Source organism: Pan paniscus, chromosome 6, assembly GCF_029289425.2.
Source record: "Pan paniscus chromosome 6, NHGRI_mPanPan1-v2.0_pri, whole genome shotgun sequence".
Classification (NCBI taxonomy): Eukaryota; Metazoa; Chordata; class Mammalia; order Primates; family Hominidae; genus Pan; species Pan paniscus.
The window spans coordinates 23,364,854-23,378,493 of NC_073255.2; the positions used below are offsets into that span (position 1 = coordinate 23,364,854).

Sequence of the window (13,640 nt, forward strand, 5' to 3'; positions counted from 1 at the left end):
TCTTATGGAAGATAGAATATTCTAAAATATTTAAAAAGTTAACACATTTATGAAATAAATGCTTGCATAAAATACTATGTGTATATCTGTGTGTGCTTTCTCCCAGCTTCCCCTGGAAATTAGTTTACTAGAATATCCTTAATGCTAACACATTTCCACATTCTCCTGACTCTCTTGGGATCATCTGAACTATGGGGCTAACTTACTCTCACTCTACTACAAAAATTTAACTAACAGGAATAATCGTAAAGCAAACATTTTAAGTGTATCCTGAATAAAAAATTGTCTCCATGCTTCTCCATTCTGCTTTCTCATCTTCTAACAAAAACTACCAGAAGAGACTAAGGACTAAATTTTGGGACAGGTGAAGGAGAGAGTTGAATCTCTCTGCCAGGAGAATGGAAGAAACATATCTGTTATCGTTGTTGTTTCTAGAGGAATGGAACCAAACTAAGGGGTTTGGGATAGAGGAGAAAAGGTTTGGAAAAGGAATAAGAGAGAGGAGCCAATAGACTTGAAAAATAGCTTGTATCGAATTGCATTTTACAGTGATTGTGCTGCACTCATCTCCAATGCTACAATAAAATCAAATGCCCACAAAAAGGCCACAAATTAATGAGTGATTTATTTTTAAATAAATAAAATAAATAGGGATCAAAAGCAGAAACTTTTTTTTTTTTTTTTCTAATTTCTGTCAACAACAGAATCAATGCCAGGACAGGGATAAAGGTGGAAAATGCAAAGCCAAAAACAATAATTTAGTGGAAACAGGAAGTTAAAGCCAGAAGTAACATTAAGGTTCTAAGTCCTTGGAAATTCCCTTACATACAGAGAAAGCCATTGGATTTTTGTATGTGGACGGAATACTGGTTCATCCCAGTCTGACCCAAAAGTTATGCAGGAGAATAGTTAAGTTCCAGAGAGATGTAGCTAATGTCTGAGTATCTACTTAGTGGCCACAGACATTGCAACTCTTGAAAATGCCCAAATCTTGAACTTGAGCACTTCAGTTTTAGCCACAAGAGTGAAGAGGTAGACCAGCAGCTTTCCTAAGGCCTCAGTCAATGGGCCTTGCCTTCAGTCCTTCATAACCTCAGGCAGCATCATCCTCTGTGCCCAACATGACCTCTGCTCTATTCTGTGCTTCACAAGCTTAATGGACTTACTTTGTAGTAGACCACTCATTCTTCCACAGTCTTGATTGTATGGAAAGAGGGAAACTACAGTAGTTTTTTTCTGTAACAATTGTCTGCTATTATTTTCTGTACATTTCTCTGGCATTCACCCTGAATTTATTTTCTGGTCATGCATTAACTTACATTCTCCCGTGGGGTCTCACTTTCCATTTAGTCCTCCTGTTCCTAGACTTGATGATGTTTATCTGTGTTGTCTGGTATCCTACTAGTGACAGGTCCTGTTTATCAGTTTGCTAATTATCACACAGCTCAGCCACAGCCTTGTGAAATAAACATACTAGTTAAGTATGGTGGTATGTTAAGGAGTAAAAGTAAAGTCTGTGAGTTGCATACTTAGAAACAGTGACAGGAATTTATCGCTTCATTCTCATTGACATTTATGTTGTGGTAGATGAAAGGACAGTCTGACAAGAAGAGAGCATGTGTTTGGGAATCAGATATTCATACACTTGAATTTTATTTTTACCCCTTACTAACTAATAGCTATTTAACGGCCATGAGCCTTAATTCCCTTGTGAAGTCAGGATGGTAATACTTGACTCGTGTGTGCAGTTATAAGTAAAAGGAAAGCACCCTCTACATGACTTTCACATGATAGGGGTATGGATAAATTATGCTTGCAATAGCATAGTCATAATAATACTTTTAAATTAGTGACTCACTTCCAAGAATGGAGTATAGGAAAGAGAAAATTGTAAAATTATAATGAAGAAACCTGGCAGAAACCTCTTTAACCAAGTTTCATTCTGTTTTCTACTTCTGTGTTAGAATGCTGGAGACTGTGTCATTTATAGAAAAAAAGAAATATATTTCTTACAGTTCAGGAGGATAGGGAGTTCAAGGTGGAGGGGCTGCCTCTAGGGAGGGCTTTTTACTGTGTGATGCAGAGGCTATCACATGATGAGAGGGCAAGAGCATGCCAGCTCAGGTCTCTCTTTATCTTCTTGTAAAGCCACAAGTTCCACCGTGGGGCCTCTACCCTGATGACCTTATCTAATCTTAATTACCTCCCAAAAGCCCCACCTCCAAATGCTATCAACATATGTATTTGGAGATTAAATTTCAAACAAATGAAATTTAGGGAACACAGAAACACATTCAAACAATGGCACCAAGTTATCAAGGTGAACATCACCAGTGATAAGTCATGTGGCTCTACTCTACTTATGTGGGTGTGATAGGAAGGGCACTTCACCTCGTTCTTTTTCCCCCAAATTTATATCCTCAGTCCAATCACAAAAAAACACCAGACAAATTCAAATTCAGGAATATTCTATAAAATACTTGATCAGGAATCTTCAAAAAGCATGTAGGTCATGAAAAACAAGGAAAGATGGGAAACTGTCACAGATCAGAGGAGACAGCAAGTAAATGCAACCTGGGACCCTGGATTAGATCTTAGAACAGCAAAAAGGATACTAGTAAAAACTGATGAAATTCAAATAAAATCTGTAGTTTAGTAAACGGTATTGTACTCACATTAATTTCTTTGTTTACATTATGGAAAACAGGGTGAAAGGTATATGGGAACTTATACTATCTTGAAAACTTTTCTGAAAATCTGAAATTATTCCAAACAAAAAGTTTGTTGTTGTTGTTGTTGTTGTTTAAACTGAAAAGGAAAAACATTTGGTAGGTAACAGATCAGTGGTTGCCAGGGGTTAGGGTATGGGGAGCATAAGGGAGATTTTAGGGGCGATGAGGCTCTTCTGCATCTTGCTTGTGATTATAGTTATTTGAATCTATAAATGTGTTAAAATGAGTACACCAAAAATGTCAATTTTACCATATGCTAATTTGTTTAAAATAAAACAAAATAAAAGAAACAAATGTCAATGGGAAGCATAAGTACCTTTTATAGTAAATAAGGCAAAAGGGGAAAATGTTGGCCAGGCACGGTGGCTCATGCCTGTAATCCCAGCACCTTGGGAGACTGAGGCGGGTGGATCACCTGAGGTCAGGAGTTCGAGACCAGCCTGGCCAACATGTTGAAACCCCATCTCTACTAAAAATACAAAAAAAAAAAAAATAGCCAGGAATTGTGGTGGGTGCCTGTAATTCCAGCTACTCAGAAGGCTGAGGCAGGAGAATCACTTGAACCCGGGAAGCGGAGGTTGCAGTGAGCCGAGATCTCACCACTGCACTCCAGCCTGGGCAACAATAGTGAAACTCCATCTCAAAAAAAAAAAAAAAAAAGGTTGGGTGGGAAAGTTTATAGACAGTGTAAAATTGCTGCCTTCTTTCTTACATATAACACTGTCATCATCAAATTGAAGAAACCTTATTAAATATATTTATTCTTTCCTTTAACAAATATTCATTGAATCCTAATGGTGTGTCAAGTACTGTGCTAAGCCTTGCCAGTAGACAAGAACTTGATGTGTTCTAGATGTTAAAAGAAGCCCTTATTCCAAGATAGGCCAGCATATACTGTTAAAAAGTTATTGCATGAAGTCAGGGCGTAGACATATCGGGGGTTAAACAGACATGAAATATTTACATGATATTTCAAGATAATGTTGGTACTCTATTAAACAAAGTGAATTATGATGACATAAGTTAAGAGGAGACTTAAGACAGCCTTGGATGTATAAAGAATTTTTGTGAAGGAGGTACAGAGAACTTGCAGAGTTTTCTTGTCTGTAATGTAAGACTATTATATTTAGAAAAGGAACATTGAAATTTAAACAATGTAATGTTTTTAGTTCAAAAGTATATTAAAATACCCAACACTAATGAGCATTTAGCATAAGTAAAACACTATTGTAAGGACTTTACATATGTTAACCTACATGATTCTCGTAAGAATTTTAGAAGATAGATACTATTATTTCCCCTATTTTATAGATAAAGAAACTGACACCAAGCATGTAATGTGCCTAAGATCATACAGCCAGTAAGTAAGAAAGCCAGAATTTGAGTCCAGGTATTTGACTCCAAAGCACACACTCCACCATACTAAATACATGGCATCTATAGTGATGGTTATTTAACTTTCCCAGCTGGAAATAGCATTAAGTGTTTCAAATATCCAAGGAACCATGTTTTTTTTTTTTTTTTTTTTTTTTTCTGATTGAAAATACAACTGGTTATAACATTTGTTTTTTTCTGGAAGCAGATAGCCTTTGCCATGCCTTCCAGTTGGCACCTTGCCCCTTGCTAATGTGCATGGATGGGTGCCTTTTGCTTTGCAGCCTGCCAGTAGAACGTGACCTTGGCAGCCCGGTGTGCCAGCCAAGATTCCAGAAGAGCGAAAGTAGCTCTTAACTTCTTGAAGAAACTCTTTGAATCACCAACTATGCCTTGCCATATCTATCCACATGGCACTAGTCCTTTCACAAGGGGCTCCCAAGCTAATGACTCTAATTGGGGCTCAACTGTCTCTCTAATACATTCTTTCCTTAATTTTATGTTTTTCTCTGGTTGGAATTTCCTAATGTCTAAAATATTCCATTCTGTGTTACTCAGCAATGACCTTATTTGCTTGCAAGCATTGTGGTGACAAACATAATAATTAATTATGTGGAATTTTGTTTAGAAATATTTTTGTTGGAACAGAAACAGGAATTCTATATCTGTACAGTGACTGAAATACAAGGGCCCTCTCTAAATGAATTATGTGTTTAAATGTTCAGATTTTATAGTCTATTTAATTCTGTAAATCTTAATAATAAATTTGATGGCAAGCAGACTGTGAGTGGAATTTTAGATAACAACATATGTTCATAGTGATTCATGAAAATGTAATCCTTTATGGTAAATCTGTATTATTTATACCAAATCTTTCTCTCTGGCCTAGACCGCTTTTTTAAATTCCAGACTTCCTACAGATATATCCATTTAGATCAGGGTTTTTGAGCTTTGATGCTGTTAACATTTTGGACTGGCCAGTTCTTTGTTGTGGGGTGCTATCCTTCCCACTGTAGGATGTTTAGCAGCATCCCTGGCCTCTACGCCCTAGATGCCAGTAGCACAACACTCCACTCTGTGGTGACAATCAAAAATGTCTTCAGAAGTTGCCATAAGACCCCTGGGCAATAAAATCATCTCTATTCAAGAACCACTGATTTCGATGTTCTATAGGCTTATGAAAAATGACATATACAAAATTAAACTCATTTTCCCCTTAGAGCTTCTCCTACAGAGGGGTGAGGAGCATATCTGAAGCAAACTCTGCCTCCCTGCTTTGATAGCTGTGGAACTTGATCAAATTACCAGCCTCTCTATACCTCAATTTCCTCATCTCTAATATAAATACCTTAATAAAACCTCCTTCATATGACTGTTAGGAGGATTGAATGAACTAATATATATAAAACATTTAAAGCAGTTCCTGGCACATAGGATGCCTAAGTTAATATTTGCATAATCAATTAATACTACTGGATGTTAGCAATAGTCCTACAGTACAGGAAAATTCTAAGATTTTTCTTTGTATAGAATATGTGCAGATACTTTTTTAAAAAGATTAATAAGTGACAGTAAATACATGAAACAAAGCTCAACATCATTAGTAATCAAGAAAACACAAAATAACATCATAGTATGTAAATCTATTAAATTTGGAAATATTTTTAAAAATACTTCATATTAATAAGATTGTGGCAAAAGGCCCTGTACTCTACTGATGGGAGAATATGTGTCTGTTTTCTTTCTGGAGGATCAGTTACCACTATGTATCAGAGCATTAAAATATGTATAGTCTTTCACAGAGTTAATCTAGCTCTAGAAATTTATCCTAAGTGTGTAATATGTTAAAAATTAATGAAGTATATTAATTACTGTTATTTATAATGGCAAAATTAGAAGCTACCTAAAATCTCAATAACAGGAATGAAGAAATAGCTCATGGTATATTTATGTCATGCAATATGTAGATATCACATTTTACAAATAATAAATTAGGAGAATGCTCTGACTATGGTAATTCTTAGTTCAAAATGCCTCCATCACTTTCAAGATAATAATAGAAATATTTAAGTGTGCATTATCATGCACACATAAACATACACCTTTTAAAGTTATTTTTTGACAGACCCTGTGTATTTATCGAGTCATTTTTTCTCTCTAGGTTTCCTTCCAAATTCTCTACCCACACACCTTAAGAGATTCTGATACATCATAAATAGAGGGACATACATCTTTACATGAAAACGACATGGAAGATTTTCTGAGGGACATGTGAATGGTGAATTTGCATGATGTGGAGACCCAAAATGGCTGAGGACTGCTGCTCAGTGCCCCAGCTCTGTTCACTCGCCTAGAGTTTCCTGAACAAGCCCTGCTGCTTCTGTCTTCTGAGCTCTGACCCACCAAGCCATTTCCTCTACTTGGAGTGCTTTCCTTCCCTTTCTGCTTTTCCCTTCTCAAAACCAAGCTAAAACATTGCCTGCTCTATGAAACTTATCCTATCACCCTGTTCAGATGCACATGCCTTTCTTCTCTACTTTTGTGACACCACATGCAGATCTGTTCATCATATTTTCTGGTATTCATTTGTTTAAAAATATGAATTGAGATACCACTAAATGCCAGATGCTATATTAAGTGCTAACTACAGTCTTGGTGAACAAAAAGGTAAAATTTTCCTGCTCTCTTGGGGCCTGCATTCTTATGGAGGAGATGGAATATATTTTTTAAAACATAAAATTTAAATTTATTTTGAGGTGATTTTGATCAGCACCTCAAAGAAGCAAGAGGGTGAACAGCAGTAATATCTGAGGGACAAGCATTCTAATTATAGGGAACAGCATATTTAAAAGTCCTGGACTCGTTCAGTGTATTTTAGGAAAAAAAAAAAAAAAAGGAAAAGTGGCTTACAAGGTTGAGACCAACAGAAGTGCAGCAAGAAATGCGACCAGGAAGACACCAAGATGCTGTATGATAAAGTCCTGAGGCCACTGTAAGATCTTTGGATTTTAATCTAAGTGTGTAGAATAACATGATCTTATTTATGTAGTAAAATACTAAGAGGCAACCTTCTGGCTGCTCTGTAAGAAGGGATTGTAGGACCCAAAGTGAAAGCAGGATGGTCAGCTAGAGGCTGTCATGGTGATTTAGCTAATTGATGTTGCTGGCTTGGATCTAGGTGACAACACTGGAGGTGGGGAGAAGTTATCAGATTTGAAGGATATTTTGAAGGTAGAGTTGATAAGATCTCATAGCTTTGGTATAGCTTAAAGAAAGCTAAGCCTCAAGGACAACTCTTTAAGTTTTGGGCTTCAATAATTGGATGGATTTTGGTGGCACTTTGGTGAATGCTGAGTGAAGGACATGTTTAAGAATGAAAACATGCTAATAGATTCTGGCTGTATTATTAGGTGTGAGATGCCAATCAATGTGGAGATGTTGAAGGGACAGTGTTTAGAAAAAGGGTCAGAACAGAGATACGTATTTGGGCATCATCCTCATATAGATAGTACTTAAAGTTATGGTGCTGACATGCCTACCAGGGCTGTGAGCATAGTCTGTGAAGATACAAGTTCTGAGGTCTGAACTCTGGGCCACTCCACCATTTAGGGAGCAGAAAGAGAGTCTAACAACAACAACAAAAATGAGTAGGAGTGGTTAATGAATTAAGAGAACAGGAGGATGTGGACTATTAGAAACTAAGGAAAGACAGTATTTCAGGAAGGGGGAGCTGATCATCTAGGTCAGATACATGAAGAATTTACCACTGGATTTGCATTGTGGAGGTCATTGCCAAATGGCTACCTTTGTCAGAGCCATGATGCTATTCCTTGGCAAATGTTGACTTACTTATCTGTTTCTTCCAGGAAACCTGTGAACCTCACATAGGAGTGATTTTGCCCTCCAGGAAACCTTTGGCAATATCTGGAGACATTTTTGGTTGTCAAAACTGAGCGGTGGTGGAGTGATGCTACTGGCATCTAATGGATGGAGGCACAGGATGCTGCTGAGCATCCTGCAATGCACAGAGCAGCTCCCCCACAACAAAAAAATGATCTGGCTCCAAACGTCAATGGTTCCAAAGTTGAGAAATCCTGCACTAAACTTATAGTTCCCAAAGTGTATGCTTAGACACCCCAGGGTGGACATAGGAGTGCTGTAGGACATTTTAAAGTGTGAATGGAAACACAATGGCATCTGTCAAGCACTAAATGAACTACTAACTCAAGATAGTTCACAGTTTCAACATTAGCTTTCTTTCTTTTTTTTTTTTTTTAAATAATGTCTCTTTGTAAAACTTGGTTTTGGAAGTTGCTGTGATAAGAATCAAATACTTGGTGAATATCATTGTGGAATAAGAAGTGAGAATGGCAGTTTCCAATCTGACTTCAAGGTTTGTGAAGTTGGGTAGTGACCAGAAGTTGTTGAGTTTTTAGGATGTAAGTAGTTATTAAATTGTTTGGACTTGACAACTCAAGAAACTCAATTATTAGGTATATCTTTTAGCCTAGGGGGTGTAGTAAAAAATTATGGATATGCCACGGGCACCATAAAGCAGAAGGCTTGAAACTGCTGGGCTTGACTTTAAGTTCCTTGGGAATAGGCATTGTGTATTAGTACTTTGTATCTGCAGCACCCAGAACAGTGCCTGCTACAAGTGTGAGGTGCGAGAATGCCAAACAGATATCCATAAGGAGATTGAGGGAAATTTAATAAATTTAAGAAATAAAATGGCAGGTATGAAATGAATGAAAGGGCACATGTGCACTGTAGTGTCAAGAGAATTATATGTTAAGTGGCAAAATTCTACCTACTGGTTCACTATGCACTACAACATCCCTAAATACCTCCCTACTTATATAGGATAAAATAAGAGAGGGGAAAAGAATAAAACTTGACTTTCTTATTCTTTGGCCTGTGAATCTCTAGACTAAAATTTCTTGAGTTTAGTGCAAGTTTGCTTCCTCAGATTACATTATTTTTTCCCAATACAAATTTCTATTCTCACTTATATTATGCATATTGACAAAACTGTGATCTTATTCTGCAGGAATATGTGAACGGGAGTAATTTGAATATCTCCTAAATTTTTGGCTGCTTTTCTTCCTGCCCCTTTTGCCAAGCACTACATGCCCTAGCCTAATGATTGCATAGATGTTGGAAAGAGATGTTCTTTTTAGAGTTAGTGATTCTATTTTGTTTTTGAAAAAAATCTTTTCAGTGTAAGAATATGATTTCAGAATATAAACTTGTGGAAATATTCTTGGTATAGTGGCAAGAAGTCAGCTTTTAGAATGGGATATATAGTCCCATGCATCTCACTCTCACTGGGTCACATCTGGATCAAGGCATAAAGTTTCTTTGACTCTTAGATTTGTCACCTGTAAACTCGGAATACGAGCTCTCAAAGTTCTTAAGAGGATTAGACTAGTTAGCTGATGACAAGTAGCTATCACAGTGCTTGACACAAGGAGATACTCAATAAATTATAGCTTCTCCTTATATTTCAACCTGACCTATCCTGACACCTTCTTTCTCCTTCTTGTTCTTAGTCTTTTGTTTGACTTTAACACCCAGGATGAAGCTTATAGAACTTATTACCATTTTAAAATAGGCAAGTTGTTTGCTTTGTTGGTATTTTGTGTTGTATAGTGATGGGGTGGTATTTTCCCTATTAATAATGTAGTGCATCAACAAATGTAAATATATCCATAGAAAGTTCTCCAGCAGGGACAGAGTTGGAGAATCGCTGAGTCACCAGTCTCCCCTCACCTGAGAGTGTTCACGGTGAAACTTCTCTCCATTGTGTGTTTTGTGGCCTTGCTTATTTGCAATGGTCTGTCCTGAAGAATTTGAGATTAGAGACCCCATGGATAATCATATTCCAAGGTAACCAGTAAAACTAAATTTCTGTAATAGTTATAACTTCTACTAAATATTTTTGCTAGAGCAGCTAAAATGCAGTCTGCCTGTGAAATCTGGCTGACTTACCTTATTCAGCCTATAAAAGTTACGTTTAGTCTATAGTGTAGTCATTTAAGTATGTAACAGCATTAGCCTAAAAACTATACATACTTTAATTAAAAATTACTTTATTGCTTAAAATTGCTAATGATCATCTTCACTGAGTCATAACCTTTTTTGCTGGCTGAGGGTCTTGCCTCAATGTCGATGGCTGCTGACCAATCAGGGTGGTGGTTGCTGAAGGATAGGGTGACTCTGACACTTTCTTTTTTTTTCTTTGAGACGGAGTCTCGCTCTGTTGCCCAGGCTGGAGTGCAGTGGCACGATCTCCGCTCACTGCAAGCTCTGCCTCCTGGGTTCAGGCCATTCTCCTGCCTCAGCCTCCCGAGTAGCTGGGACTACAGGCACCTGCAACCCCGCCCGGCTAATCTTTTGTATTTTTAGTGGAGACGGGGTTTCACCATGTTAGCCAGGACAGTCTTGATCTCCTGACCTCGTGATCTGCCCTCCTCGGCCTCCCAAAGTGCTGGGATTACAGGCGTGAGCCACCATGCCCTGCCGACTGTGGCACTTTCTTAAAATAAGACAACAATGAAGTTGGCTGCATCGATTGACTTTTCCTTTCATGAAAGATTTATCTACAGCAAGTGATGCTGATGTGGTTTGATAGCATTTGACGTACACTAGAACTTCTTTCAAAATTGAAGTCAATGCTTCTCAAACCCTGCTTCTGCTTTATCAGCTAAGTTTATGTAATATTCTGAATCCTTTGTCATCATTTCCACAGTGTTCACAGCATCTTCACCAGGAGTAGATTCCATTTCAAGAAACCCCTTCCTTCCTTCCTTCCTTCCTTCCTTCCTTCCTTCCTTCCTTCCTTCCTTCCTTCCTTCCTTCCTTCCTTCCTTCCCTCCCTCCCTCCCTCTCTCCCTCTCTCCCTCTCTCCCTCTCTCCCTCTCTCCCTCTCTCCCTCTCTCCCTTTCTCCCTCCCTCCCTCCATTTGCATTCACAATTTTGTGGTTTGGTTCAAGAGGCCTTGCTCTCCACCTGTCTTGGCTGTCAACATGCCTTCCTCACTCAGCTTAATCATTTCTAGCTCTTCATTGAAAGAGAGATGTGCAACTCTTTCTCTTTCACTTGAACACTTAGAGGCCATTGTAGGGTTATTAATTGCCCTAATTTCAATATTCTTGTGTCTCTGTGAATAGGGAGACCTGAGGAGAGGCAGAGAGTCAGAGACTGACTGCTGGTCAGTGAAGTCGGAACACCACACACAACATTTACAGATTAAGTTCACCATCTTATATGGGTGTGGTTAATGGTGCTCCAAAACAATTACACTAGTAACGTCAAAGATCACTGATTACAGATTACCCTAACAGATATAATAATAATGAAAAAAAATTGATTGCGAGAATTACCAAAATTTGATAGAGACATAAAGTGAGCACATGCTGCTGGAAAAATGACACTGACACACTTGCTCAAAGCCGAGTTGCCACAAAACATCAATTTGTAAGAGGAAAAATATCTACAAAGCACAATAAAGCAAAGCAAAATAAAATGAGATATGTCTGTAGTTGTATCTGGTATGTAATTAGCTCTTGGATTTATTGCTTTAATAAGTGTATGTGAGTCTATTGGTGTAACCTTCACTATGTAAAAAAGCAACACTTTTGTAACTACATTTATGACAAAGGACTCATATCTAAAATGTATAAATAACTCTCAACACTCAACAGTAAAATAAACAACCAGAGCAATAAGGAAATGGGCAAAAATATTAAAAGACTGTTCACTGAGGAGGATATACAAATATCAAGTAAGCACACAAAAATGTAATAAATATCAGTGGGTAAATATATATATATATATATCTATGATAATAGCTAGAATTCAAATTATAATGTCAAATGCTAGTGAGGATGTGGATAAATTGGAGTGCTCATCCATTGGTATTGGGAATGTAAAATGATACTGCTATTCTGGAAAATAGTTTGGCTGATTCTTTAAAGATATAAAAAATAGGCCAGGTGTGGTGGCTCATGCCTGTAATCTCAGCACTTTGGGAGGCCAAGGCGGGAGGATCGCGAGGTCAAGAGATCGAGACTATCCTGACCAGTATGGTGAAACCCCATCTCTACTAAAAATACAAAAATTAGCTGGGTGTGGTGGTGCGTGCCTGTAGTCCCAGCTACTCAGGAAGCTGAGGCAGGAGAATCGCTTGGACCTGGGAGGTGGGGGTTGCAGTGAGCTGAGATTGCACCACTGCACTCCAGCCTGGTGACAGAGCAAGACTCTGTCTGAAATAAATAAATAAACAAACAAACAAATTTACCATATAAGCCAGCAATTGCACTTCTGGAAATTTGTCCTACAAAAATTAAAACTTATGTTCACACAGAATATTGTGCACAGTTGTTCACTGCAGCTGTTTTCATTTGAAATAACTCAAAACAATAAACATTCACAGTGTCCCTCAGTAGCTGAATAGTTAAACAAACTGTGTGGTACATCCATGCCGTGGAATACTGCATTGCAATAAAAATGAATGCACTGTTGATACAGACAACAGCTTGGGTGGACCTCTAGGGCATTATATTGAAGGAAAAAAAGCCAATTTCCACAGTTTACATAGAGTATGCTTCAATTTATTAACATTTTAAGGATGTTAACTTCCTGATTTTGATATTGTACTATTATTATATAAGATGTAACCATTGGGGAAAACTAGGTGAAGCTTTCACAAGATTCCTCTTTGTACTACTTTTGCAACTCTCCAAGAATCTATAATTATTTCAAAATAAAAAGGTGGTTTTTTTTTGGTAAAGTCATATTTTATGCACACGGACACGCACACCCACACATACACACAGTTTCTTATGGGAAAATGTTATTTTGAAGTAAATTGGGAATGTAGGCATTTCATTTATTCTTTCCAAAATCATTTGTTTCTACTTTTGCAGGATTTTTTTTCTTCTTCCTCCTCTTTCTCTCCTTTCTCCCTAGTTCTTTTTTTTTTTTGTAGGATACTGAGATAGCTTACTTTTCTTGCTTAGGAATGCCTTCATTTTTTGGAAAGGCATTCTTTATTTTTTTTTTTACCATTTTCAACTCAATTTTAGTTATTTAATTTTCCTGTCATTATAATTTGGATATATAACTTCTTTGAGAAGTGCAGATCATTTCATAGCTATCTCATTCTTTATAACTCAGTCTTTTTGTTTTTTAACAGATTAGAACCTAAAGCAGAGAAAGTTAGTGATAGAAAGCATGAAGTAGAGTAACAAAACTGAAAACAGCCAGTTGCCCTACCAACCTGTTCTGCTCTATTCTTTTATTTTTTACTGTACTATATTCGATCCCATTTTATTCATTCCATTCTATGTTATGATTTCCCAACCTATATGTATTCCATTCATCCTGTTCTGTTCCATTCTATGCAATAAATATTTAATGAATGTTTAGTATGTGGCAGGTGTTAGTCTATGTGGCTTGGCATATACCAGTCAACACAACAGATAAAAAAATTGCTGCTCTTCTAAAGCTTACATTACAAGAGGAGGAGAC

General features: G+C 37.4%; 1 protein-coding gene across 26 annotated transcripts in view; it reads left to right on the forward strand.

The window, feature by feature from the left end:
* HDAC9 (histone deacetylase 9) overlaps positions 1–13,640 on the forward strand; it is a 911,762-nt gene that overhangs the window by 445,719 nt on the left and 452,403 nt on the right. The window contains exon 1 of one of the 26 annotated variants that reach the window (XM_034963759.3): positions 6,782–7,098. The exons of the other annotated variants lie outside the window; for them this stretch is intronic. The gene's annotated coding sequence lies outside the window, so the exon portion shown is untranslated. Of the gene's footprint in view, positions 1–6,781; positions 7,099–13,640 lie in introns of those variants that run through there. 26 annotated transcript variants of the gene reach the window in all.